General features: G+C 46.8%; 15 non-coding genes and 1 pseudogene across 15 annotated transcripts; 9 read left to right on the top strand and 7 right to left on the bottom strand.

Annotated features, from left to right (window-relative positions):
• The first annotated feature begins 5,564 nt into the window (after window positions 1-5,564).
• Window positions 5,565-5,638, top strand: TRNAN-AUU (transfer RNA asparagine (anticodon AUU)). Its single transcript has one exon. It is a non-coding gene; the product is annotated as a tRNA-Asn (tRNA).
• Window positions 5,639-7,019: 1,381 nt separating this feature from the next.
• LOC135041276 (U1 spliceosomal RNA) lies at window positions 7,020-7,183 on the top strand. The gene has a single exon (XR_010234979.1). It is a non-coding gene; the product is annotated as a U1 spliceosomal RNA (small nuclear RNA).
• A 152-nt stretch (window positions 7,184-7,335) lies between these two features.
• On the top strand, window positions 7,336-7,498 carry LOC135041199 (U1 spliceosomal RNA). Its single transcript, XR_010234910.1, has one exon. It is a non-coding gene; the product is annotated as a U1 spliceosomal RNA (small nuclear RNA).
• Window positions 7,499-8,172: 674 nt separating this feature from the next.
• Window positions 8,173-8,336, top strand: LOC135041280 (U1 spliceosomal RNA). The gene has a single exon (XR_010234983.1). It is a non-coding gene; the product is annotated as a U1 spliceosomal RNA (small nuclear RNA).
• A 152-nt stretch (window positions 8,337-8,488) lies between these two features.
• On the top strand, window positions 8,489-8,651 carry LOC135041178 (U1 spliceosomal RNA). Its single transcript, XR_010234893.1, has one exon. It is a non-coding gene; the product is annotated as a U1 spliceosomal RNA (small nuclear RNA).
• A 655-nt stretch (window positions 8,652-9,306) lies between these two features.
• Window positions 9,307-9,470, top strand: LOC135041261 (U1 spliceosomal RNA). The gene has a single exon (XR_010234964.1). It is a non-coding gene; the product is annotated as a U1 spliceosomal RNA (small nuclear RNA).
• A 9,743-nt stretch (window positions 9,471-19,213) lies between these two features.
• On the bottom strand, window positions 19,214-19,376 carry LOC135041209 (U1 spliceosomal RNA). The gene has a single exon (XR_010234918.1). It is a non-coding gene; the product is annotated as a U1 spliceosomal RNA (small nuclear RNA).
• Window positions 19,377-19,528: 152 nt separating this feature from the next.
• On the bottom strand, window positions 19,529-19,692 carry LOC135041292 (U1 spliceosomal RNA). The gene has a single exon (XR_010234994.1). It is a non-coding gene; the product is annotated as a U1 spliceosomal RNA (small nuclear RNA).
• A 675-nt stretch (window positions 19,693-20,367) lies between these two features.
• Window positions 20,368-20,530, bottom strand: LOC135041210 (U1 spliceosomal RNA). The gene has a single exon (XR_010234919.1). It is a non-coding gene; the product is annotated as a U1 spliceosomal RNA (small nuclear RNA).
• Window positions 20,531-20,682: 152 nt separating this feature from the next.
• Window positions 20,683-20,846, bottom strand: LOC135041250 (U1 spliceosomal RNA). Its single transcript, XR_010234954.1, has one exon. It is a non-coding gene; the product is annotated as a U1 spliceosomal RNA (small nuclear RNA).
• A 674-nt stretch (window positions 20,847-21,520) lies between these two features.
• On the bottom strand, window positions 21,521-21,683 carry LOC135041183 (U1 spliceosomal RNA). Its single transcript, XR_010234899.1, has one exon. It is a non-coding gene; the product is annotated as a U1 spliceosomal RNA (small nuclear RNA).
• A 152-nt stretch (window positions 21,684-21,835) lies between these two features.
• Window positions 21,836-21,999, bottom strand: LOC135041264 (U1 spliceosomal RNA). Its single transcript, XR_010234967.1, has one exon. It is a non-coding gene; the product is annotated as a U1 spliceosomal RNA (small nuclear RNA).
• Window positions 22,000-22,592: 593 nt separating this feature from the next.
• On the bottom strand, window positions 22,593-22,720 carry LOC135041230 (U1 spliceosomal RNA; annotated as a pseudogene).
• A 144-nt stretch (window positions 22,721-22,864) lies between these two features.
• LOC135041241 (U5 spliceosomal RNA) lies at window positions 22,865-22,980 on the top strand. Its single transcript, XR_010234945.1, has one exon. It is a non-coding gene; the product is annotated as a U5 spliceosomal RNA (small nuclear RNA).
• A 282-nt stretch (window positions 22,981-23,262) lies between these two features.
• Window positions 23,263-23,378, top strand: LOC135041243 (U5 spliceosomal RNA). Its single transcript, XR_010234947.1, has one exon. It is a non-coding gene; the product is annotated as a U5 spliceosomal RNA (small nuclear RNA).
• A 286-nt stretch (window positions 23,379-23,664) lies between these two features.
• LOC135041246 (U5 spliceosomal RNA) lies at window positions 23,665-23,780 on the top strand. Its single transcript, XR_010234950.1, has one exon. It is a non-coding gene; the product is annotated as a U5 spliceosomal RNA (small nuclear RNA).
• The last annotated feature ends 2,505 nt before the right edge of the window (window positions 23,781-26,285 follow it).

Here is a 26,285-nt window from a genome sequence, read left to right as displayed (position 1 = left end):
TCATCTTTCCAGCTTGAATTTCAATGATGCATTGGGGCAACAATTTTGTGAGAAACATCTTCACCCTTAAATAAAGATTTTCTTAATTCCTTACCTGTGTGCTAATTAGATATCACCTTGTTTTCACATTAAACAGACTTCCACATGAGAAAGCAGCATGAGAATGCTTATTAGCCTTTGTCAGTAAGTACTTTTGCAAAGTGTCGCTGTGGCGCAATCAGTTAGTGTGTACGGCTATTAACCAAAAGGTTTGTGGTTCAATCCCACCCAGGGATGTAATTGACCTTGTTATCAGATTTTGGTGATCTTTAAGTAGACAAGTCAAAATTTCGAAAACCCCTGTTATGGTGTAGGGTACCTGGCCTTCTTGCTGCAATTGTTCATGCCGTTGGCTTGTGTTCTGTTGAATGCCACGTTCTGCCACGTTCTGCGGCATGCTTAAGGTGTGAGCTGGTAAGATGCTCACCTTAGTTTAACAATAAATCCTTTCCTCGAAATGTCCGTCTCCCTGGGCACAGTTCCTATAACTGGAGTCTGGAGGAGGGGCATAGAGGGAGGAGCCAGTTCACACCCTTTGAAAGTCTTAAAGTGCCCATGTCTCTTGCGGATCCCGTCTATACCCCATGGTTCTTAATGTGACCCCAGCATCCTTTACGGACTAAGAGAAAAGGATGCCCTTGTGTACTATCCTGACTTCTCCTCCCGTCTGCCTACTTTGTGCCTTCCAACGCACAATGCGAACTACAGGTGGTGCTGCAGGGCCCACACCCTTTTACTTGCCTTACAGAGCAGCTCTGGAGCTGTTACAGTGCCCAGCTGCTGCAAGAAATCAGCATGAATGCTTCAGGGGATGGGGCATGGCCAACATGAGCCCCACACCAAAGGAGGGTGGGGGTGTTTAATGCGAACTAGGGGTCATCCAAGCACTGCAAAAGGCCGCCATGCCCTGCATGCCCCTTTTCTCTTTTTATATGCAGATGAGGGTTCCAGCCAACTTTGGCCCACTGCTTGGATGACATCACCGTATGCAAATCCGTCTGCTGCAGACCTTCCCCCAGGAATGCTTGTACTAGTTGTTGGATATGGTTTGATATTTGATGGTGCTTCAGTATTAGGCAGCCTTCCGCCCTCCCATGTTCATCTGAAAAGATGTGGTCTCCCTGCAGTTGTTGTCCCCAAACGAGAGTTCCCTTGTGCTTCCTCAGTTGAATCTCCTTAACTTGACGGGGGAGGGGCTGCCCGAGCTGCCACCCTCCCCAGCCCTATCCCAACTCATACTTATTTTACATATTAGATCTCTTGATCATGAAGATTGTTCTCACAGGGTGAGGTTCATCCATTATATTTTAAAATAGGAAGGTACAAATTACATATTTGAATTGCATCTATGTGCTGGATTCAAATGCCCCCCCCCTTCCTTTCTCAATTGTGCCCGTCAGCAGCTATTCTAAGGTTGCTGCCAATGGGTGTGACACATTAATTTCTTCTGTGGGGTACACTGGACTCCACAAGGATTCACATTGGGGTGTAGAGTAGGATCTTGATCTGAGGCACCAACCGGCTCAAAGCTTTTGACTGTTCCCAAGATGCTCAGCGCATCCTCCTCTATAACCCCGCTTCCATGAACAGGGAGCTCAGTTTGTAGTTGGTGCCTTCAGTAGCAGGCCACTTAACAGGGGCCTGCCTCAGGCAGCCTATTCTTAGCTATTAATTTTGACAAGAAAAGAAGAACTTGTTTTATGAGAATCTACAAGGGCTGCAGCAGGCTAGGTCTAATAGACATCTTTACTGCAGCTTCATCACTCCCAGCGGCGCTGTATACTCCCGTGCCCTGGTTGCTGGGTCACTGCAGCGGAGGCTCCGGTTTCTTCCTAAGGTCAGTCACACACACACCGCCCTTCCGGATCACGAGGCCGCTGATTAAGGGGAGCGTGGCCGTAGGGGGTGGGCCGTGTGCGCACTGGGGTGGACACTGATTACTGGGCAGCCGCTCCACTAGCCACCAGGTACAGTTAAGGAGCACAGGTCTGGGGGTTTTTCTCCTATATTAACCCAATTTTGTACTGCCCGCAGCGCATTGTGATAGGTAATAGGGCCTGATTCAGGTTGGATTGCAATCACAATAAGCAATCAAACTGCAAAAATTGCTAAGAGCATACGCATGTGCCTGCATGCGATCGCCTCTGCCTGTCAATCGGGGCAGGGGGGGAGAGTGGGGTCAGCAACACTCCATTTCCAAGTCAGGGATGGAGCAGTGCGGGGGCAAGGCTTCAAAATGGGGTCTGCAATGGAGGAGACACAGGGGGCGTGGTCACAGCGGCTGTATGACATCACATTCAGCCGCTGTGATCACAAAAATGGTGGCGGCTTCCTGCGCGCACATACAGTCTGCACCAGCAGGAGGCTACACCATTGTTTATGATCACGCTGAACTGCAGTGCGACTGCAATTACAGCATGGTCAAGAAGGGAGGTGTCATACTGGGTGGCCATGCCCTGTCACTGTGCAGGAGCCAGCACCGCTTACACACTAGTCCCCGGGTGCAGCCCCCAACCCCCGGGACACCCGGAGCAACAAAATGTAGATTCAGGCCACCAGGCCACGCCCCTACCTATGAAATCATGCCTCCTTTTTACCATTGCGCTGCTTATTTGCACGCACTGCATTACAATCTCCCTCGTTACCTCTCTGGGTGTCACCAGTGATAGTGACACCTCTGCCATGCTTGTAGCAGCTGGTCCAAAGATCTATGCCTCAAGCCCTGAGTGTTTGCCCTTGTGACTTGTTGATCATCATAGCGAAGCAGATGCTTACAGAAAACTGCAGGGGCTTAGATTGAAAATAAAAAAAATTGATGGGTATAAGGTAGAGAGGAGCGGGTTCGGTTCTCCGAGAACCGAATTCCCCACGAACTCCACGTGGTTTACACTGGTCTGAGGCAGGCTCGGTTGTTCCCGCCTGACTCGGAAAACCTGAACAAGGGAAAATGTCATCATCCCGCTGTCGGATTCTCGCGAGATTCGGATATTATATATAGAGCTGCGCGTTGCCGCCATTTTTACTCGTGCATTGAAGAGAGAGCGGAGAGGACGTGGCTATGTTCTCTCAGTGGAAATCTCAATATCAGTGCTCAGTATCAGTGGTTACTTATTGCTGCTCAGTAATACTAGTAGTGTGTCTCTCCTGCTCAGTGTCAGTTCTCAGTAGTATCCTCATCAGTGCTCAGTATCACTGCTCATTGTCTTGTGCTGCATTGTGGTGCTCAGCATACTACAGTACATTACTAATAGTCCAGTGCTGCATCTTGCTGCTCAGTGTCAGTTCTAGTATCCTCATCAGTGCTCACTATCACTGCTCATTGCATTGTGGTGTTCTGTATACTACAGTAATATAGTAACATATAGTAACATAGTTTTTGAGGTTGAATAGAGGCAAATTGCCCATCGTGTTCAACCTGTTTTAAGTTGTGATGATTCTACATACTTGCTGAATAATGTTTTATGACTAGTTAACTACTATAACTCATGTTACCCCCGGATTAACCATGTTGATATTTTAAGTATTATAACCTTGGATAGCTTTTTCATTCAGAAATGTATCCATTCCTTTTTTAAATCCAATTACAGAGTCCGCCATTACCACCTTCCCTGGCAGGGAATTCCACATCCTGATTGCCCTAACAGTGAAGAACCCTTTCCTCCATTGCATTCTGAATTTCCTCCAGTCGCAGCGAGTGACCACGTGTTCTTTTATTAAATAATTCCTCTGATAACTCTTTGTTATGTATCTTTACATATTTGAAGATATTAATAATATCTCCTCTTAGGCACCTCTTTTCTAGTGTATACATATTCAGCCTAGTAAGTCTTGGGTATGGGTGAAGATGTTTCTCACAAAATTGTTGCACCAAAGCATCATTGAAATTCAAGCTGGAAAGATGATTTTAATATATCACTTGTACATTTTGTACTGCTCTTCTGGTGACAATGTAGTTTGTTTTTGTCAATTACCATTTTAATAATAGGGTAAAGAAAATTAAGTGGATTTTTGAAAGAAAACAATACTGTCAATATACTATTAAAACAAATTAAAATGGTAAAAGTTATTGTACTTTAAGTAAAAATAAAAGAGCCAAAATATCAATCCCAGTTTTGGATTACTTTAATTAACAAAAAACAATGCATATAGCAGAGGATAGTTTCAATCTGCCTACCTCTGGGTTATGGGCCCAGCATGCTTCCGTTGCAGTACTCTGCTGCTCATGTAAGTGCAAGAGATCCTGAAGCACTCACTCATCATGGGAAAGTACCAATGTGTTTCTTACAAAAACTCTCCAGATTATTGACTTTTTAAAGTTTTTCTAGGAAACGTTCTAGATGAATGCTTATTAGCCTTTGTCAGTATATACTTTTACGAGGTGTCTCTGTGGTGCAATCGGTTAGCATGTTTGGCTATTAACCAAAAGGTTGGTGGTTCAATCCCACCCATGGATGTAATTGACCTTGTGATTAGATTTTGGTAATCTTTAAGTAGACAAGTCAAAATGTCAAACTCCCTTTTATGGTGTAGGGTACCTGGCCTTCTCTGATGTAATCAGAGTTAGATTTGATTAAGTGATTTTATAAAAAACAGCTAGGAAGCACAATTTAGCAGTGGGTTGCAGAGAAAAAAAACTATGCTGGCAGAAAAGTCCAATTGAGTGATTAAACAGCTCTTCATTTTCTGATTTTATGTTTATGCTAACAAATTTGCTCTCTGAAAAGTGTCCACAAAGTAAAGTCTCTGATTAACACCTTTGTAGGAATGGTTTTTCACCTATTACTGAATTAAACTTGCTTCATTGGAAAGGCAGCAAGATGCATCCTCATTTCAATGTCTACTGAAATAATACAGGTTGACACCAGGAAACATAAACGTCACTGCATCCTTGCTGCTTCCTCATGGGGAAGTCTGTTTAATGTGAAAACAAGGTGATATCTAATCAGCACACAGGTAAGGAATTAAGAAAATCTTTCTTTATGGGTGAAGATGTTTCTCACAAAATTGTTGCACCAAAGCATCATTGAAATTCAAGCTGGAATGATGATTTTAATATATCACTTGTACATTTTGTACTGCTCTTCTGGTGACAATGTAGTTTGTTTTTGTCAATTACCATTTTAATAATAGGGTAAAGAAAATTAAGTGGATTTTTGAAAGAAAACAATACTGTCAATATACTATTAAAACAAATTAAAATGGTAAAAGTTATTGTACTTTAAGTAAAAATAAAAGAGCCAAAATATCAATCCCAGTTTTGGATTACTTTAATTAACAAAAAACAATGCATATAGCAGAAGATAGTTTCAATCTGCCTACCTCTGGGTTATGGGCCCAGCATGCTTCCGTTGCAGTACTCTGCTGCTCATGTAAGTGCAAGAGATCCTGAAGCACTCACTCATCATGGGAAAGTAGCAATGTGTTTCTTACAAAAACTCTCCAGATTATTGACTTTTTAAAGTTTTTCTAGGAAACGTTCTAGATGAATGCTTATTAGCCTTTGTCAGAATGGACTTTTACGAGGTGTCTCTGTGGTGCAATCGGTTAGCATGTTTGGCTATTAACCAAAAGGTTGGTGGTTCAATCCCACCCAGGGATGTAATTGACCTTGTGATCAGATTTTGGTGATCTTTAAGTAGACAAGTCAAAATTTCAAACCCCCTCTTATGGTGTAGGGTACCTGGCCTTCTCTGATGTAATCAGAGTTAGATTTGATTAAGTGATTTTATAAAAAACAGCTAGGAAGCACAATTTAGCAGTGGGTTGCAGAGAAAAAAAAATTATGCTGGCAGAAAAGTCCAATTGAGTGATTAAACAGCTCTTCATTTTCTGACTTTATTTTTATGCTAACAAATTTGCTCTCTGAAAAGTGTCCACAAAGCCAAGTCTCTGATTAACACCTTTGTAGGAATGTTTTTTCACCTATTACTGAATTAAACTTGCTACATTGGAAAGGCAGCAAGATGCATCCTCATTTCAATGTCTACTGAAATAATACAGGTTGACACCAGGAAACATAAACGTTACTGCATCCTTGCTGCTTTCTCATGTGGAAGTCTGTTTAATGTGAAAACAAGGTAATATCTAATCAGCACACAGATAAGGAATTAAGAAAATCTTTCTTTATGGGTGAAGATGTTTCTCACAAAATTGTTGTCCCAATGCATCATTGAAATTCAAGATGGAAGATGATTTTAATATATCACTTGTACATTTTGCATTGCTCTTCTGGTGACAGATTTCCCCAAATGTGGGAAACTTGACTGCATAATTTGTGTTTCCCCTGGTCGGCTCTCGTATAAATCAGATCTCTTTGTCTCAGGTCTCTCTCCAGCCTAGTTTGCTGTCTGTTTCCACTTCTCTTTTCTTGAGCTGCTCCCTTCTATGCCCTTGCGCACTATCCTGACTTCTCTCGTCTGCTTACTTTGTGCCTTCCAATGCACAATGCAAACTACAGGTAGTGCTGCAGGGCCCACACCCTTTTACTTGCCGTACAGAGCAGCTCTAGAGCTGTTACAGTGCCCAGCTGCTGCAAGAAATCAGCTTGTATGCTTCAGGGGCTGGGGCATAGCCAACATGAGCCCCACACCGAAGGAGGGTGGAGGTGTTTAATGCGAACTAGGGGTCATCCAAGCGCCGCAAAAGGCCGCCATGCCCTGCACGCTCCTTTTCTCTTTTCATATGCAGACGAGGGTTGAAGCCAACTTTGACCCACTGCTTGGATGACATCACCATATGCAAATCCATCTGCTGCAGGCCTTCCCCCAGGAATGCTTGCACTAGTTGTTGCATTTGGTTTGTTGTTTGGGGGTGCTTCAGTATTAGGCAGCCTTCTTCCCTCCCATGTTCATCTGAAAATATGTGTTCTCCCTGCAGTTGTTGTCCCCAGATGAGAGTTCCCTTGTGCTGCCTCAGTTGAATCTCCTTTACTTGACAGAGATGTGCCTGAGCAGCGGCCCTCCCCAGCCCTATCCCAAATCATACTTATTTTGCATAGGAGATACCATGGTCATGAAGATTGTTCTCCCAGGGTGAGGTTCATTCATTGCATTCTGGGTATGCTGACCCCTGTGATTTCCCCAAATGTGGGTAACTCGACTGCATTATTTGTTGTAGTGGGGGACTGTGTTTGTGTTTTCCTCTGGTCAGCTCTGGTAAAAGTCAGATTTCTTTGTCTCAGATCTTCCTCTAGCCTTGTTCTTCTTTCGAGAGTTCCCTTGTGCTGCCTCAGTTGGATCTCCTTCACTTGACAGGGGGGTGCCCGAGCAGCGACCCTCCACAGCTCTAGCCCAACTCCTACTTACCTGCCAGGTGAGATACTATGATCATGAAGGTGCTTCTCCCAGGGCAAGGCTCACCCATTGCACTCTGGGTGTGCTGCCCCTGCGATTTCCCCAAATGTGGGAAACTTGACTGCAGAATTTGTGTTTCCCCTGGTCGGCTCTCGTATAATTCAGATCTCTTTGTCTCAGGTCTCTCTACAGCCTAGTTTGCTGTCTGTTTCCACTTCTTTTTTCTTGAGCCCCTCCCTTTTATACCCTTGTGCACTATCCTGACTTCTCCTCCTGTCTGCTTACTTTGTGCCTTCCAATGCACAATGCAAACTACAGGTAGTGCTGCAGGGCCCACACCCTTTTACTTGCCTTACAGAGCAGCTCTGGAGCTGTTACAGTGCCATGCTGCTGCAAGAAATCAGCTTGAATGCTTCAGGGGCTGGGGCATGGCCAACATGAGACCCACACCGAAGGAGGGTGGGGGTGTTTAATGCAAACTAAGGGTCATCCAAGCACCGCAAAAGGCCGCCATGCCCTGCACGCCCCTTTTCTCTTTTCATATGCAGACGAAGGTTGTAGCCAACTTTGACCCACTGCTTGGATGACATCACCATATGCAAATCCATCTGCGGCAGGCCTTCCCCCAGGAATGCTTGCACTAGTTGTTGCATTTGGTTTGTTGTTTGGGGGTGCTTCAGTATTAGGCAGCCTTCTGCCCTCCCATGTTCATCTGAAAATATGTGTTCTCCCTGCAGTTGTTGTCCCCAGATGAGAGTTCCCTTGTGCTGCCTCAGTTGAATCTCCTTTACTTGACAGAGATGTGCCTGAGCAGCGGCCCTCCCCAGCCCTATCCCAAATCATACTTATTTTGCATAGGAGATACCATGGTCATGAAGATTATTCTCCCAGGGTGAGGTTCATTCATTGCATTCTGGGTATGCTGACCCCTGTGATTTCCCCAAATGTGGGTAACTCGACTGCATTATTTGTGGTAGTGGGGGACTGTGTTTGTGTTTTCCTCTGGTCAGCTCTGGTAAAAGTCAGATTTCTTTGTTTCAGATCTTCCTCTAGCCTTGTTCTTCTTTCGAGAGTTCCCTTGTGCTGCCTCAGTTGGATCTCCTTCACTTGACAGGGGGGTGCCCGAGCAGCGACCCTCCCCAGCTCAAGCCCAACTCCTACTTACCTGCCAGGTGAGATACTATGATCATGAAGGTGCTTCTCCCAGGGCAAGGCTCACCCATTGCACTCTGGGTGTGCTGCCCCTGCGATTTCCCCAAATGTGGGAAACTTGACTGCATAATTTGTGTTTCCCCTGGTCGGCTCTCGTATAATTCAGATCTCTTTGTCTCAGGTCTCTCTCCAGCCTAGTTTGCTGTCTGTTTCCACTTCTTTTTTCTTGAGCCCCTCCCTTTTATACCCTTGTGCACTATCCTGACTTCTCCTCCTGTCTGCTTACTTTGTGCCTTCCAATGCACAATGCAAACTACACACCCTTTTACTTGCCTTACAGAGCAGCTCTGGAGCTGTTACAGTGCCAAGCTGCTGTAAGAAATCAGCTTGAATGCTTCAGGGGCTGGGGCATTGTCAACATGAGCCCCACACCGAAGGAGGGTGGGGGTGTTTAATGCGAACTAAGGGTCATCCAAGCGCCGCAAAAGGCCGCCATGCCCTGCATACCCCTTTTCTCTTTTCATATGCAGATGAGGGTTCCAGACAACTTTGGCCCACTGCTTGGATGACATCACCGTATGCAAATCCGTCTTCTGCAGAACTTCCCCCAGGAATGCTTGTACTAGTTGTTGCATTTGGTTTGTTGTTTGGGGGTGCTTCAGTATTAGGCAGCCTTCTGCCCTCCCATGTTCATCTGAAAATATGTGTTCTCCCTGCAGTTGTTGTCCCCAGATGAGAGTTCCCTTGTGCTGCCTCAGTTGAATCTCCTTTACTTGACAGAGATGTGCCTGAGCAGCGGCCCTCCCCAGCCCTATCCCAAATCATACTTATTTTGCATAGGCGATACCATGGTCATGAAGATTGTTCTCCCAGGGTGAGGTTCATTCATTGCATTCTGGGTATGCTGACCCCTGTGATTTCCCCAAATGTGGGAAACTCGACTGCATTATTTGTGGTAGTGGGGGACTGTGTTTGTGCTTTCCTCTGGTCAGCTCTGGTAAAAGTCAGATTTCTTTGTCTCAGATCTTCCTCTAGCCTTGTTCTTCTTTCGAGAGTTCCCTTGTGCTGCCTCAGTTGGATCTCCTTCACTTGACAGGGGGTGCCCGAGCAGCAATCCTCCACAGCTCTGGCCCAACTCCTACTTACCTGCCAGGTGAGATACTATGATCTTCACTGTTAGGGCAATCAGGATGTGGAATTCCCTGCCAGGGAAGGTGGTAATGGCGGACTCTGTAATTGGATTTAAAAAAGGAATGGATACATTTCTGAATGAAAAAGCTATCCAAGGTTATAATACTTAAAATATCAACATGGTTAATCCGGGGGTAACATGAGTTGTAGTAGCTAACTAGTCATAAAACATTATTCAGCAAGTATGTAGAATCATCACAACTTAAAACAGGTTGAACACGATGGGCAATTTGCCTCTATTCAACCTCAAAAACTATGTTACTATATGTTACTATATTACTATGTTACTGTAGTATACAGAACACCACAATGCAATGAGCAGTGATAGTGAGCACTGATGAGGATACTAGAACTGACACTGAGCAGCAAGATGCAGCACTGGACTATTAGTAATGTACTGTAGTATGCTGAGCACAACAATGCAGCACAAGACAATGAGCAGTGATACTGAGCACTGATGAGGATACTACTGAGAACTGACACTGAGCAGGAGAGACACACTACTAGTATTACTGAGCAGCAATAAGTATCCACTGATACTGAGCACTGATATTGAGATTTCCACTGAGAGAACATAGCCACGTCCTCTCCGCTCTCTCTTCAATGCACGAGTAAAAATGGCGGCAACGCGCAGCTCTTTATATGGAATCCGAATCTCGCGAGAATCCGACAGCGGGATGATGACATTTTCCCTTGTTCAGGTTTTCCGAGTCAGGCGGGAACAACCGAGCCTACCTCGTACCAGTGTAAACCACGTGGAGTTCGTGGGGAATTCGGTTCTCGGAGAACCGAACCCGCTCCTCTCTACCTTATACCCATCAATTTTTTTTATTTTCAATCTAAGCCCCTGCAGTTTTCTGTAAGCATCTGCTTTGCTATGATGATCAACAAGTCACAAGGGCAAACACTCAGGGCTTGAGGCGTAGATCTTAGGACCAGCTGCTACAAGCATGGCAGAGGTGTCACTATCACTGGTGACACCCAGAGAGGTGGCGAGGGAGATTGTAATGCAGTGCGCGCAGATAAGCAGCGCAATGGTAAAAAGGAGGCATGGTTTCATAGGTAGGGGCGTGGCCTGGTGGCCTGAATCTACATTTTGTTGCTCCGGGTGTCCCGGGGGTTGGGGGCTGCACCGGAGACTAGTGTGTGAGCGGTGCTGGCTCCTGCACAGTGACATGGCATGGCCACTAGAGATGTGCACCGGAAATTTTTCGGGTTTTGTGTTTTGGTTTTGGGTTCGGTTCCGCGGCCGTGTTTTGGGTTCGAACGCGTTTTGGCTAAACCTCACCGAATTTTTTTTGTCGGATTCGGGTGTGTTTTGGATTCGGGTGTTTTTTTCAAAAAACCCTAAAAAACAGCTTAAATCATAGAATTTGGGAGTCATTTTGATCCCAAAGTATTATTAACCTCAATAACCATAATTTCCACTCATTTTCAGTCTATTCTTAACACCTCACACCTCACAATATTATTTTTAGTCCTAAAATTTGCACCGAGGTCGCTGGATGACTAAGCTCAGTGACCCAAGTGGCCGACACAAACACCTGGCCCATCTAGGAGTGGCACTGCAGTGTCACGCATGATGGCCCTTCCAAAAAACACTCCCCAAACAGCACATGACGCAAAGAAAAAAAGAGGCGCAATGAGGTAGCTGTGTGACTAAGCTCAGCGACCCAAGTGGCCGACACAAACACCTGGCCCATCTAGGAGTGGCACTGCAGTGTCACGCAGGATGGCCCTTCCAAAAAACACTCCCCAAACAGCACATGACGCAAAGAAAAAAAGAGGTGCAATGAGGTAGCTGTGTGACTAAGCTCAGCGACCCAAGTGGCCGACACAAACACCTGGCCCATCTAGGAGTGGCACTGCAGTGTCACGCAGGATGGCCCTTCCAAAAACACTCCCCAAACAGCACATGACGCAAAGAAAAAAAGAGGCGCAATGAGGTAGCTGTGTGACTAAGCTCAGCGACCCAAGTGGCCGACACAAACACCTGGCCCATCTAGGAGTGGCACTGCAGTGTCACGCAGGATGGCCCTTCCAAAAAACACTCCCCAAACAGCACATGACGCAAAGAAAAAAAGAGGCGCAATGAGGTAGCTGTGTGACTAAGCTCAGCGACCCAAGTGGACGACACAAACACCTGGCCCATCTAGGAGTGTCACTGCAGTGTCACGCAGGATGGCCCTTCCAAAAAACACTCCCCAAACAGCACATGACGCAAAGAAAAAAAGAGGCGCAATGAGGTAGCTGTGTGACTAAGCTCTGCGACCCAAGTGGCCGACACAAACACCTGGCCCATCTAGGAGTGGCACTGCAGTGTCACGCAGGATGGCCCTTCCAAAAAACACTCCCCAAACAGCACATGACGCAAAGAAAAATAAAAGAAAAAAGAGGTGCAAGGTGGAATTGCCTTGGGCCCTCCCACCCACCCTTATGTTGTATAAACAGGACATGCACACTTTAACCAACCCATCATTTCAGTGACAGGGTCTGCCACACGACTGTGACTGAAATGACGGGTTGGTTTGGACCCCCACCAAAAAAGAAGCAATTAATCTCTCCTTGCACAAACTGTCTCTATAGAGGCAAGATGTCCACCTCATCATCATCCTCCGATTCATCACCGTGTACATCCCCCTCCTCACAGATTATCAATTCGTCCCCACTGGAATCCACCATCTCAGCTTCCTGTGTACTTTGTGGAGGCAATTGCTGCTGGTCAATGTCTCCACGGAGAAATTGATTATAATTCATTTTAATGAACATCATCTTCTCCACATTTTCTGGAAGTAACCTCGTACGCCGATTGCTGACAAGGTGAGCGGCGGCACTAAACACTCTTTCGGAGTACACACTTGTGGGAGGGCAACTTAGGTAGAATAAAGCCAGTTTGTGCAAGGGCCTCCAAATTGCCTCTTTTTCCTGCCAGTATACGTACGGACTGTCTGACATGCCTACTTGGATGCGGTCACTCATATAATCCTCCACCATTCTTTCAATGGTGAGAGAATCATATGCAGTGACAGTAGACGACATGTCCGTAATCGTTGGCAGGTCCTTCAGTCCGGACCAGATGTCAGCATCAGCAGTCGCTCCAGACTGCCCTGCATCACCGCCAGCGGGTGGGCTCGGAATTCTGAGCCTTTTCCTCGCACCCCCAATTGCGGGAGAATGTGAAGGAGGAGCTGTTGACCGATCAAGTTCCGCTTGACTTGATAATTTTCTCACCAGCAGGTCTTTGAACCCCTGCAGACTTGTGTCTGCCGGAAAGAGAGATACAACGTAGGTTTTAAATCTAGGATCGAGCACGGTGGCCAAAATGTAGTGCTCTGATTTCAACAGATTGACCACCCGTGAATCCTGGTTAAGCGAATGAAGGGCTCCATCCACAAGTCCCACATGCCTAGCGGAATCGCTCTGTCTTAGCTCCTCCTTCAATGTCTCCAGCTTCTTCTGCAAAAGCCTGATGACGGGAATGACCTGACTCAGGCTGGCAGTGTCTGAACTGACTTCACGTGTGGCAAGTTCAAAAGGTTGCAGAACCTTGCACAACGTTGAAATCATTCTCCACTGCGCTTGAGACAGGTGCATTCCACCTCCTATATCGTGGTCAGATGTATAGGCTTGAATGGCCTTTTGCTGCTCCTCCATCCTCTGAAGCATATAGAGGGTTGAATTCCACCTCGTTACCACTTCTTGCTTCAGATGATGGCAGGGCAGGTTCAGGCGTTTTTGGTGTTGCTCCAGTCTTCTGTACGTGGTGCCTGTACGCCGAAAGTGTCCCGCAATTCTTGTGGCCACCGACAGCATCTCTTGCACGCCCCTGTCGTTTTTTAAATAATTCTGCACCACCAAATTCAAGGTATGTGCAAAACATGGGACGTGCTGGAATTTGCCCAGATATAATGCACGCACAATATTGCTGGCGTTGTCCGATGCCACAAATCCACAGGAGAGTCCAATTGGGGTAAGCCATTCTGTGATGATCTTCCTTAGTTGCCGTAAGAGGTTTTCAGCTGTGTGCGTATTCTGGAAAGCGGTGATACAAAGCGTAGCCTGCCTAGGAAAGAGTTGGCGTTTGCGAGATGCTGCTACTGGTGCCGCCGCTGCTGTTCTTGCGGCGGGAGTCAATACATCTACCCAGTGGGCTGTCACAGTCATATAGTCCTGAGTCTGCCCTGCTCCACTTGTCCACATGTCCGTGGTTAAGTGGACATTGGGTACAACTGCATTTTTTAGGACACTGGTGAGTCTTTTTCTGAGGTCTGTGTACATTTTCGGTATCGCCTGCCTAGAGAAATGGAACCTAGATGGTATTTGGTACCGGGGACACAGTACCTCAATCAAGTCTATAGTTGGCTCTGAAGTAATGATGGATACCGGAACCACGTTTCTCACTGCCCAGGATGCCAAGGCCTCAGTTATCCGCTTTGCAGCAGGATGACTGCTGTGATATTTCATCTTCCTTGCAAAGGACTGTTGGACAGTCAATTGCTTGGTGGAAGTAGTAAAAGTGGTCTTACGACTTCCCCTCTGGGATGACCATCGACTCCCAGCAGCAACAACAGCAGCGCCAGCAGCAGTAGGCGTTACACTCAAGGATGCATCGGAGGAATCCCAGGCAGGAGAGAACTCGTCAGAATTGCCAGTGACATGGCCTGCAGGACTATTGGCATTCCTGGGGAAGGAGGAAATTGACACTGAGGGAGTTGGTGGGGTGGTTTGCGTGAGCTTGGTTACAAGAGGAAGGGATTTACTGGTCAGTGGACTGCTTCCGCTGTCGCCCAAAGTTTTTGAACTTGTCACTGACTTATGATGAATGCGCTGCAGGTGACGTATAAGGGAGGATGTTCCGAGGTGGTTAACGTCCTTACCCCTACTTATTACAGCTTGACAAAGGCAACACACGGCTTGACACCTGTTGTCCGCATTTCTGTTGAAATACTTCCACACCGAAGAGCTGATTTTTTTGGTATTTTCACCAGGCATGTCAATGGCCATATTCCTCCCACGGACAACAGGTGTCTCGCCGGGTGCCTGACTTAAACAAACCACCTCACCATCAGAATCCTCCTTGTCAATTTCCTCCCCAGCGCCAGCAACACCCATATCCTCCTCATCCTGGTGTACTTCAACACTGACATCTTCAATCTGACTATCAGGAACTGGACTGCGGGTGCTCCTTCCAGCACTTGCAGGGGGCGTGCAAATGGTGGAAGGTGCATGCTCTTCACGTCCAGTGTTGGGAAGGTCAGGCATCGCAACCGACACAATTGGACTCTCCTTGTGGATTTGTGATTTTGAAGAACGCACAGTTCTTTGCTGTGCTTTTGCCAGCTTAAGTCTTTTCATTTTTCTAGCGAGAGGCTGAGTGCTTCCATCCTCATGTGAAGCTGAACCACTAGCCATGAACATAGGCCAGGGCCTCAGCCGTTCCTTGCCACTCCGTGTGGTAAATGGCATATTGGCAAGTTTACGCTTCTCCTCCGACGATTTTTATTTAGATTTTTGAGTCCTTTTTTTACTGATCTTTTGTGTTTTGGATTTTACATGCTCTGTACTATGACATTGGGCATCGGCCTTGGCAGACGACGTTGATGGAATTTCATCGTCTCGGCCATGACTAGTGGCAGCAGCTTCAGCACGAGGTGGAAGTGGATCTTGATCTTTCCCTATTTTTGGAACCTCAACATTTTTGTTCTCCATATTTTAATAGGCACAACTAAAAGGCACCTCAGGTAAACAATGGAGATGGATGGATACTAGTATACTTATGGATGACGAGTGACTGACGACACAGAGGTAGCTACAGCCGTGGACTACCGTACTGCGTCTGCTAGTATAGAGATGATAATTAATGATATAAAAAAATATATATATAACTACTGTAGGTATATATAATATAATGACGGACCTGGTGGACACTGTCAGCAGACTGCTAAACTACTAGTATGAAGAAGATAGAAAAAAACTTGCACCACAGGTAGGTAGGTATACAATTATGGACGAGCACTGACGACACAGAGATAGCCACAGCCGTGGCCTACCGTACTGCGTCTGCTAGTATAGAGATGATAATTAATGATATAAAAAAAAATATATATAACTACTGTAGGTATATATAATATAATGATGGACCTGGTGGACACTGTCAGCAGACTGCTAAACTACTAGTATGAAGAAGATAGAAAAAAAAACCCACCACAGTTAGGTATACAATTATGGACGAGTGACGACACAGAGGTAGGTACAGCCGTGCACTACCGTACTGCGTCTGCTAGTATAGATAATATACTAAATATATTACTACTGTAGGTATATAATATAATGACGGACCTGGTGGACACTGTCAGCAGACTCCTAAACTACTAGTATGAAGAAGATAGAAAAAAAAACCCCACCACAGGTAGGTATACAATTATGGACGAGCACTGACGACACAGAGGTAGGTACAGCCGTGGACTACCGTACTGCGTCTGCTAGTATAGATAATATAATAAATATATTACTACTGTAGGTATATAATATAATGACGGACCTGGTGGACACTGTCAGCAGACTGCTAAACTACTAGTATGAAGAAGATAAAAAAAAAACCCCACCACAGGTAGGTAGGTATACAATTATGGACGAGCACTGACGACACAGAGATAGCCACAGCCGTGGACTACCGTACTGCGTCTGCTAGTATAGATAATATAATAAATATATTACTACTGTAGGTATATAATATAATGATGGACCTGGTGGACACTGTCAGTAGACTCCTAAACTACTAGTATGAAGAAGATAGAAAAAAAAAAACCACCACAGGTAGGTAGGTATACAATTATGGACGAGCACTGACGACACAGAGATAGCCACAGCCGTGGACTACCGTACTGCGTCTGCTAATATAGAGATGATAAAGATGAAAAAAAAAATATAACACTACTGCAGATAAATATTTATATAATATATGTATGACGGACCTGCTGGACACTGTCAGCAGAATGCGTTTATAGAATAAAAAAAAAACACCACAGGAGTGTTTAACTTTTTCAGGCAGACAATATACTGGTGGTCACACTGGCAGCAAAAGTGTGCACTGTACTCCTGCTATAACTGCTCCCCAGTCTCCCCCACAATTAAGCTGTGTGAGCAGTGAGCACTCAGCACAGTCAGATATACATAGATGATATATCATGCAGCACACTGAGGCTGAGCACAGATATGGTATGTGTATCGTTTTTTTTCAGGCAGAGAACGGATTATAAATAATAAAACTGGTGGTCACTATCAGCAAAACTCTGCACTACTGAGTACTCCTGACAAGTTCAACTGCTCCCCAAATTAGTAGTAAATCAAATGTCACTCGTCTCTATCTTCTAATCTAAACGGAGAGGACGCCAGCCACGTCCTCTCCCTATCAATCTCAATGCACGTGTGAAAATGGCGGCGACGCGCGGCTCCTTATATAGAATCCAAGTCTCGTGAGAATCCGACAGCGGGATGATGACGTTCGGGCGCGCTCGGGTTAACCGAGCAAGGCGGGAGGATCCGAGTCTGCTCGGACCCGTGCAAAAAAGGGTGAAGTTCGGGCGGGTTCGGATTCCGAGGAACCGAACCCGCTCATCTCTTATGGCCACCCAGCATGACGCCTCCCTTCTTGACCATGCTGTAATTGCAGTCGCACTGCAGTTCAGCGTGATCATAAAAAATGGTGTAGCCTCCTGCTGGTGCAGACTGTATGTGCGCGCAGGAAGCCGCCACCATTTTTGTGATCACAGCGGCTGAATGTGATGTCATACAGCCGCTGTGACCACGCCCCCTGTGTCTCCTCCATTGCAGACCCCATTTTGAAGCCTTGCCCCCGCACCGCTCCATCCCTGACTTGGAAATGGAGTGTTGCTGACCCCCCTCTCCCCCCCTGCCCCGATTGACAGGCAGAGGCGATCGCATTCTCTGCGGGGTGCCGCAGAAAATGCAGGCACATGCGTATGCTCTTAGCAATTTTTGCAGTTGGATCACTTATTGTGATTGCAATCCAACCTGAATCAGGCCCTATTACCTATCACAATGCGCTGCGGGCAGTACAAAATTGGGTTAATATAGGAGAAAAACCCCCAGACCTGTGCTCCTTAACTGTACCTGGTGGCTAGTGGAGCGGCTGCCCAGTAATCAGTGTCCACGCCAGTGCGCACACGGTCCACCCCCTACGGCCACGCTCCCCTTCATCAGCGGCCTCGTGATCCGGAAGGGCGGTGTGTGTGTGACTGACCTTAGGAAGAAACCGGAGCCTCCGCTGCAGTGACCCAGCAACCAGGGCACGGGAGTATACAGCGCCGCTGGGAGTGATGAAGCTGCAGTAAAGATGTCTATTAGACCTAGCCTGCTGCAGCCCTTGTAGATTCTCATAAAACAAGTTCTTCTTTTCTTGTCAAAATGAATAGCTAAGAATAGGCTGCCTGAGGCAGGCCCCTGTTAAGTGGCCTGCTACTGAAGGCACCAACTACAAACTGAGCTCCCTGTTCATGGAAGCGGAGTTATAGAGGAGGATGCACTGAGCATCTTGGGAACAGTCAAAAGCTTTGAGCCGGTTGGTGCCTCAGATCAAGATCCTACTCTACACCCCAATGTGAATCCTTGTGGAGTCCTGTGTACCCCACAGAAGAAATTAATGTGTCACACCCATTGGCAGCAACCTTAGAATAGCTGCTGATGGGCACAATTGAGAAAGGAAGGGGGGGGGGGACATTTGAATCCAGCACATAGATGCAATTCAAATATGTAATTTGTACCTTCCTATTTTAAAATATAATGGATGAACTTCACCCTGTGAGAACAATCTTCATGATCAAGAGATCTCATATGCAAAATAAGTATGAGTTGGGATAGGGCTGGGGAGGGTGGCTGCTCGGCCCCTCCCCCGTCAAGTTAAGGAGATTCAACTGAGGAAGCACAAGGGAACTCTCGTCTGGGGACAACAACTGCAGGGAGACCACATCTTTTCAGATGAACATGGGAGGGCAGAAGGCTGCCTAATACTGAAGCACCATCAAATATCAAACCATATGCAACAACTAGTACAAGCATTCCTGGGGGAAGGTCTGCAGCAGATGGATTTGCATACGGTGATGTCATCCAAGCAGTGGGCCAAAGTTGGCTGGAACCCTCATTTGCATATGAAAAGAGAAAAGGGGCATGCAGGGCATGGCGGCCTTTTGCGGTGCTTGGATGACCCCTAGTTCGCATTAAACACCCCCACCCTCCTTTGGTGTTGGGCTCATGTTGGCTATGCCCCAGCCCCTGAAGCATTCAAGCTGATTTCTTGCAGCAGCTGGGCACTGTAACAGCTCCAGAGCTGCTCTGTAAGGCAACTAAAAGGGTGTGGGCCCTGCAGCACTACCTGTAGTTCGCATTGTGTGTTGGAAGGCACAAAGTAAGCAGACGGGAGAAGTCAGGATAGTGCGCAAGGGCATAGAAGGCAGTGGCTCCAGAAAAGAGAAGTGGAAACAGACAGCAAACTAGGCTGGAGAGAGACCTGAGACAAAGAGATCTGAATTATACGAGAGCCGACCAGGGGAAACACAAATTATGCAATCAAGTTTCCCACATTTGGGGAAATCGCAGGAGCAGCACACCCAGAGTGCAATGGGTGAGCCTAGCCCTGGGAGAAGCACCTTCATGATCATAGTATCTCACCTGGCAGGTAAGTAGGAGTTGGGCTAGAGCTGGGGAGGGTCACTACTCGGGCACCCCCCTGTCAAGTGAAGGAGATCCAACTGAGGCAGCACAAGGGAACTCTCGAAAGAAGAACAAGGCTAGAGGAATATATGAGACAAAGAAATCTGACTTTTACCAGAGCTGACCAGAGGAAAACACAAACACAGTCCCCCACTACCACAAAAAATGCAGGCGAGTTTCCCACATTTGGGGAAATCACAGGGGTCAGCATACCCAGAATGCAATGAATGAACCTCACCCTGGGTGAACAATCTTCATGACCATGGTGTCTCCTATGCAAAATAAGTATGATTTGGGATAGGGCTGGGAGGGCCGCTGCTCAGGCACATCTCTGTCAAGTAAAGGAGATTCAACTGAGGCAGCACAAGGGAACTCTCATCTGGGGACAACAACTGCAGGGAGAACACATATTTTCAGATGAACATGGGAGGGCAGAAGGCTGCCTAAAACTGAAGCACCCCCAAACAACAAACCAAATGCAACAACTAGTGCAAGCATTCCTGGGGGAAGGCCTGCCGCAGATGGATTTGCATATGGTGATGTCATCCAAGCAGTGGGTCAAAGTTGGCTTCAACCCTCATCTGCATATGAAAAGAGAAAAGGGGCGTGCAGGGCATGGCGGCCTTTTGCGGTGCTTGGATGACCCCTAGTTCGCATTAAACACCCCCACCCACCTTTGGTGTGGGGCTCATGTTGGCCATGCCCCATCCCCTGAAGCATTCAAGCTGATTTCTTGCAGCAGCTGGGCACTGTAACAGCTCCAGAGCTGCTCTGTAAGGCAAGTAAAAGATTGTGTGGGCCCTGCAGCACTACCTGTAGTTTGCATTGTGCATTGGAAGGCACAAAGTAAGCAGACGGGAGGAGAAGTCAGGATAGTGCACAAGGGTATAGAAGGGAGGGGCTCAAGATAAAAGAAGTGGAAACAGACAGCAAACTAGGCTGGAGAAAGACCTGAGACAAAGAGATCTGAATTATACGAGAGCCGACCAGAGGAAACACAAATTATGCAGTCAAGTGTCCCACATTTGGGGAAATCGTAGGAGCAGCACACCCAGAGTGCAATGGGTGAGCCTTGCCCTGGGAGAAGCAACTTCCTGATCATAGTATCTCACCTGGCAGGTAAGTAGGAGTTGGGCTAGAGCTGGGGAGGGTCGCTGCTCGGGCACCCCCCTGTCAAGTGAAGGAGATCCAACTGAGGCAGCACAAAGAAACTCTCGAAAGAAGAACAAGGCTAGAGGAAGATCTGAGACAAAGAAATCTGACTTTTACCAGAGCTGACCAGAGGAAAGCACAAACACAGTCCCCCACTACCACAAATAATGCAGTCGAGTTTCCCACATTTGGGGAAATCACAGGGGTCAGCATACCCAGAATGCAATGAATGAACCTCACCCTGGGAGAACAATCTTCATGACCATGGTAACTCCTATGCAAAATAAGTATGATTTGGGATAGGGCTGGGGAGGGCCGCTGCTCAGGCACATCTCTGTCAAGTAAAGGAGATTCAACTGAGGCAGCACAAGGGAACTCTCATCTGGGTACAACAACTGCAGGGAGAACACATATTTTCAGATGAACATGGGAGGGCAGAAGGCTGCCTAATACTGAAGCATCCCCAAACAACAAACCAAATGCAACAACTAGTAAAAGCATTCCAGGGTGAAGGTCTGCAGAAGACGGATTTGCATACGGTGATGTCATCCAAGCAGTGGGCCAAAGTTGGCTGGAACCCTCATCTGCATATAAAAAGAGAAAAGGGTTATGCAGGGCATGGCGGCCTTTTGCGGCACTTGGATGACCCCTAGTTTGCATTAAACACCTCCACCCTCCTTCGGTGTGGGGCTCATGTTGGCTATGCCCCAGCCCCTGAAGCATTCAAGCTGATTTCTTGCAGCAGCTGGGCACTGTAACAGCTCCAGAGCTGCTCTGTAAGGCAAGTAAAAGGGTGTGGGCCCTGCAGCACTACCTATAGTTCGCATTGTGCGTTGGAAGGCACAAAGTAAGCAGAAAGGAGGAGAAGTCAGGATAGTGCGCAAGGGCATAGAAGGGAGCGGCTCAAGAAAAGAGAAGTGGAAACAGACAGCAAACTAGGCTGGAGAGAGACCTGAGACAAAGAGATCTGAATTATACGAGAGCCGACCAGGGGAAACACAAATTATGCAGTCAAGTTTCCCACATTTGGGGAAATCGCAGGAGCAGCACACCCAGAGTGCAATGGGTGAGCCTTGCCCTGGGAGAAGCACCTTCATGATCATAGTATCTCACCTGGCAGGTAAGTAGGAGTTGGGCGAGAGCTGGGGAGGGTCGCTGCTCGGGTACTTCCCTGTAAAGTGAAGGAGATCCAACTGAGGCAGCACAAGGGAACTCTCGAAAGAAGAACAAGGCTAGAGGAAAATCTGAGACAAAGAAATCTGAGTTTTACCAGAGCTGACCAGAGGAAAGCACAAACACAGTCCCCCACTACCACAAATAATGCAGTTGAGTTTCCCACATTTGGGTAAATCACAGGGGTCAGCATACCCAAAATGCAATGAATGAACCTCACCCTGGGAGAACAATCTTCATGACCATGGTATCTCCTATGCAAAATAAGTATGATTTGGGATAGGGCTGGGGAGGGCCGCTGCTCATGCACATCTCTGTCAAGTAAAGGAGATTCAACTGAGGCAGCACAAGGGAACTCTCATCTGGGGACAACAACTGCAGGGAGAACACATTTTTTCAGATGAACATGGGAGGGCAGAAGGCTGCCTAATACTGAAGCACCCCCAAACAACAAACCAAATGCAACAACTAGTACAAGCATTCCTGGGGGAAGTTCTGCAGAAGACGGATTTGCATACGGTGATGTCATCCAAGCAGTGGGCCAAAGTTGGCTGGAACCCTCATCTGCATATGAAAAGAGAAAAGGGGTGTGCAGGGCATGGCGGCCTTTTGCGGCGCTTGGATGACCCTTAGTTCGCATTAAACACCCCCACCCTCCTTCGGTGTGGGGCTCATGTTGGCCATGCCCCATCCCCTGAAGCATTCAAGCTGATTTCTTGCAGCAGCTTGGCACTGTAACAGCTCCAGAGCTGCTCTGTAAGGCAAGTAAAAGGGTGTGGGCCCTGCAGCACTACCTGTAGTTTGCATTGTGCATTGGAAGGCACAAAGTAAGCAGACAGGAGGAGAAGTCAGGATAGTGCACAAGGGTATAAAAGCGAGTTTCCCACATTTGGGAAAATCACAGGGGTCAGCATACCCAGAATGCAATGAATGAACCTCACCCTGGGAGAACAATCTTCATGACCATGGTATCTCCTATGCAAAATAAGTATGATTTGGGATAGGGCTGGGGAGGGCCGCTGCTCAGGCACATCTCTGTCAAGTAAAGGAGATTCAACTGAGGCAGCACAAGGGAACTCTCATCTGGGGACAACAACTGCAGGGAGAACACATATTTTCAGATGAAAATCTTGGTCATGCTCTGGTTTCTCTTCAGAACGAACAAATCTTTCGCCTTTTACTAAAGATTTCTGTGGAGAGGAGCAAAACCGAGTTTTATCTCAATCTTTGCATGCCCCATATTATTGGGGTTTCTTTTATCAGTTTAAAGACAGAACGAGTGTGCTTTCTTGTTAGCTTTAATGTAAGCTCATTTGCATAGAAATGACAGTAAATGTTTGTTTCTTTTCAAACAGAACTTTCTTGACCATGCTACTTGCTTGAAAGATCTGGGAGCACATGGAATACAGTACAAACCATGCTTATAGCAAGGAGAAGCCAGGTGAGAAATCTGCTTTCTTTCAAGTTGGGCGCTCACTTTGATCTGAATGAGGACTGCTGGCACAGCATTTAGGCGACAGGTGGAATCTTGGTCATGCTCTGGTTTCTCTTCAGAACGAACAAATCTTTCGCCTTTTATTAAAGATTTCTGTGGAGAGGAGCAAAACTGAGTTTTATCTCAATTTTTGCATGCCCCATATTATTGGGGTTTCTTTTATCAGTTTAAAGACAGAACGAGTGTGCTTTCTTGTTAGCTTTAATGTAAGTTTATTTGCATAACAATGACTATAAATGTCTGTTTCTTTTCAAGCAGAACTTTCTTGACCATACTAATTGCTTGAAAGATCTGGGAGCACATGGAAAAGAGTACAAACCATGTTTATAGCAAGGGGAAGCCTGGTGAGAAATCTGCTTTCTTTCATTCAAATTGGGTGCTCACTTTGATCTGAATGAGAACTGCTGGCATGGCACTCAGGCGACAGGTGGAATCTTGGTCATGCTCTGGTTTCTCTTCAGAACTAACAAATATTTCGCCTTTTATTAAAGATTTCCGTGGAGAGGAGCAAAACTGAGTTTTATCTCAATTTTTGCATGCCCCATATTATTGGGGTTTCTTTTATCAGTTTAAAGACAGAACGAGTGTGCTTTCTTGTTAGCTTTAATGTAAGTTTATTTGCATAACAATGACAGTAAATGTTTGTTTCTTTTCAAACAGAACTTTCTTGACCATGCTACTTGCTTGAAAGATCTGGGAGCACATGGAAAACAGTACAAACCATGCAGTATCACAAGAGCCTTTATTTGATCTTTCATGAAGATAGAGCAGAATTGAGGACACGTCAACAATTTCTGCCGAAGGTGGTTCATCTTTCCACATGGTGCCTTTGGCCACTGACACCTTCGTTGAGTCAAAGTCTCTGGCTGTGGTCAGAACTTTGAAAATTTATGTCACCAGAACGGTTCAGATTAGGAAAACAGAGGCTCTGTTTGTCCTGTATGCTCCCATCAGGATTGGGTGTCCTGCTTCCATGTAGACCATTATGCGCTGGATCTGTGGTAAGATTCAGCATGCTCGTTCCACGGCAGGATTGCCGTTACTGAAGTAGGTGAAGACCCATTCTACTAGAAAGGTGGGTTCATCCTTGGCAGCTGGTCGGGGAGTCTCGGCATTGCAACTTTGCCGAGCAGCTATTTAGTAAACACTTTTGCTAAGTTTTACAAGTTTGATACCTTGGCTGATGATAACCTTAAGTTGGGTCATTCGGTGCTGCAGAGTCGTACGCACTCTCCCACCCGTTCAAGAGCTTTGGTATAACCCCATGGTTCTTAATGTGACCCCAGCATCCTCTAGGTCGTATGAGAAAATAGGATTTTAATACCTACCGGTAAATCCTTTTCTCTTAGTCTGTAGAGGATGCTGGGCACCCGTCCCAGTCCATACTGTGTCTGCAGTTATTACTTGTGGTTATACACATGTTGTGTTATGGTTCTGGTCAGCTTTTTGCTGCAATTGTTCATGCCGTTGGCTTGTGTTCTGTTGAATGCCACTTTCTGCGGCATGCTTAAGGTGTGAGCTGGTAAGATGCTCACCTTAGTTTAACAATAAATCCTTTCCTCGAAATGTCCGTCTCCCTGGGCACAGTTCCTATAACTGGAGTCTGGAGGAGGGGCATAGAGGGAGGAGCCAGTTCACACCCTTTGAAAGTCTTAAAGTGCCCATGTCTCTTGCGGATCCCGTCTATACCCCATGGTTCTTAATGTGACCCCAGCATCCTCTACGGACTAAGAGAAAAGAATGCCCTTGCGCACTATCCTGACTTCTCCTCCCGTCTGCTTACTTTGTGCCTTCCAACGCACAATGCGAACTACAGGTGGTGCTGCAGGGCCCACACCCTTTTACTTGCCTTACAGAACAGCTCTGGAGCTGTTACAGTGCCCAGCTGCTGCAAGAAATCAGCTTGAATGCTTCAGGGGATGGGGCATGGCCAACATGAGCCCCACACCAAAGGAGGGTGGGGGTGTTTAATGTGAACTAGGGGTCATCCAAGCACTGCAAAAGGCCGCCATGCCCTGCATGCCCTTTTTCTCTTTTCATATGCAGATGAGGGTTCCAGTCAACTTTGGCCCACTGCTTGGATAACATCACCGTATGCAAATCCGTCTGCTGCAGACCTTCCCCCAGGAATGCTTGTACTAGTTGTTGCATATGGTGCTTCAGTATTAGGCAGCCTTCCGCCCTCCCATGTTCATCTGAAAAGATGTGGTCTCCCTGCAGTTGTTGTCCCCAGACGAGAGTTCCCTTGTGCTTCCTCAGTTGAATCTCCTTAACTTGACGGGGGAGGGGCTGCCCGAGCAGCCACCCTCCCCAGCCCTATCCCAACTCATCCTTATTTTGCATATGAGATCTCTTGATCATGAAGATTGTTCTCACAGGGTGAGGTTCATCCATTATATTTTAAAATAGGAAGGTACAAATTACATATTTGAATTGCATCTATGTGCTGGATTCAAATGTCCCCCCCCCCCTTCCTTTCTCAATTGTGCCCGTCAGCAGCTATTCTAAGGTTGCTGCCAATGGGTGTGACATATTAATTTCTTCTGTGGGGTACACTGGACTCCACAAGGATTCACATTGGGGTGTAGAGTAGGATCTTGATCTGAGGCACCAACCGGCTCAAAGCTTTTGACTGTTCCCAAGAAGCTCAGTGCATTCTCCTCTATAACCCCGCTTCCATGAACAGGGAGCTCAGTTTGTAGTTGGTGCCTTCAGTAGCAGGCCGCTTAACAGGGGCCTGCCTCAGGCAGCCTATTCTTAGCTATTAATTTTGACAAGAAAAGAAGAACTTGTTTTATGAGAATCTACAAGGGCTGCAGCAGGCTAGGTCTAATAGACATCTTTACTGCAGCTTCATCACTCCCAGCGGCGCTGTATACTCCCGTGCCCTGGTTGCTGGGTCACTGCAGCGGAGGCTCCGGTTTCATCCTAAGGTCAGTCACACACACACCACCCTTCCGGATCACGAGGCCGCTGATGAAGGGGAGCGAGGCCGTAGGGGGTGGGCCGTGTGCGCACTGCGGTGGATACTGATTACTGGGCAGCCGCTCCACTAGCCACCA

The sequence above is a fragment of the Pseudophryne corroboree genome, unplaced genomic scaffold, assembly GCF_028390025.1.
Source record: "Pseudophryne corroboree isolate aPseCor3 unplaced genomic scaffold, aPseCor3.hap2 scaffold_796, whole genome shotgun sequence".
In the NCBI taxonomy this organism is placed as follows: Eukaryota; Metazoa; Chordata; class Amphibia; order Anura; family Myobatrachidae; genus Pseudophryne; species Pseudophryne corroboree.
The sequence above is the reverse complement of the archived record's forward strand: the minus strand, read 5'-3'. Positions and strand labels throughout refer to the sequence as shown.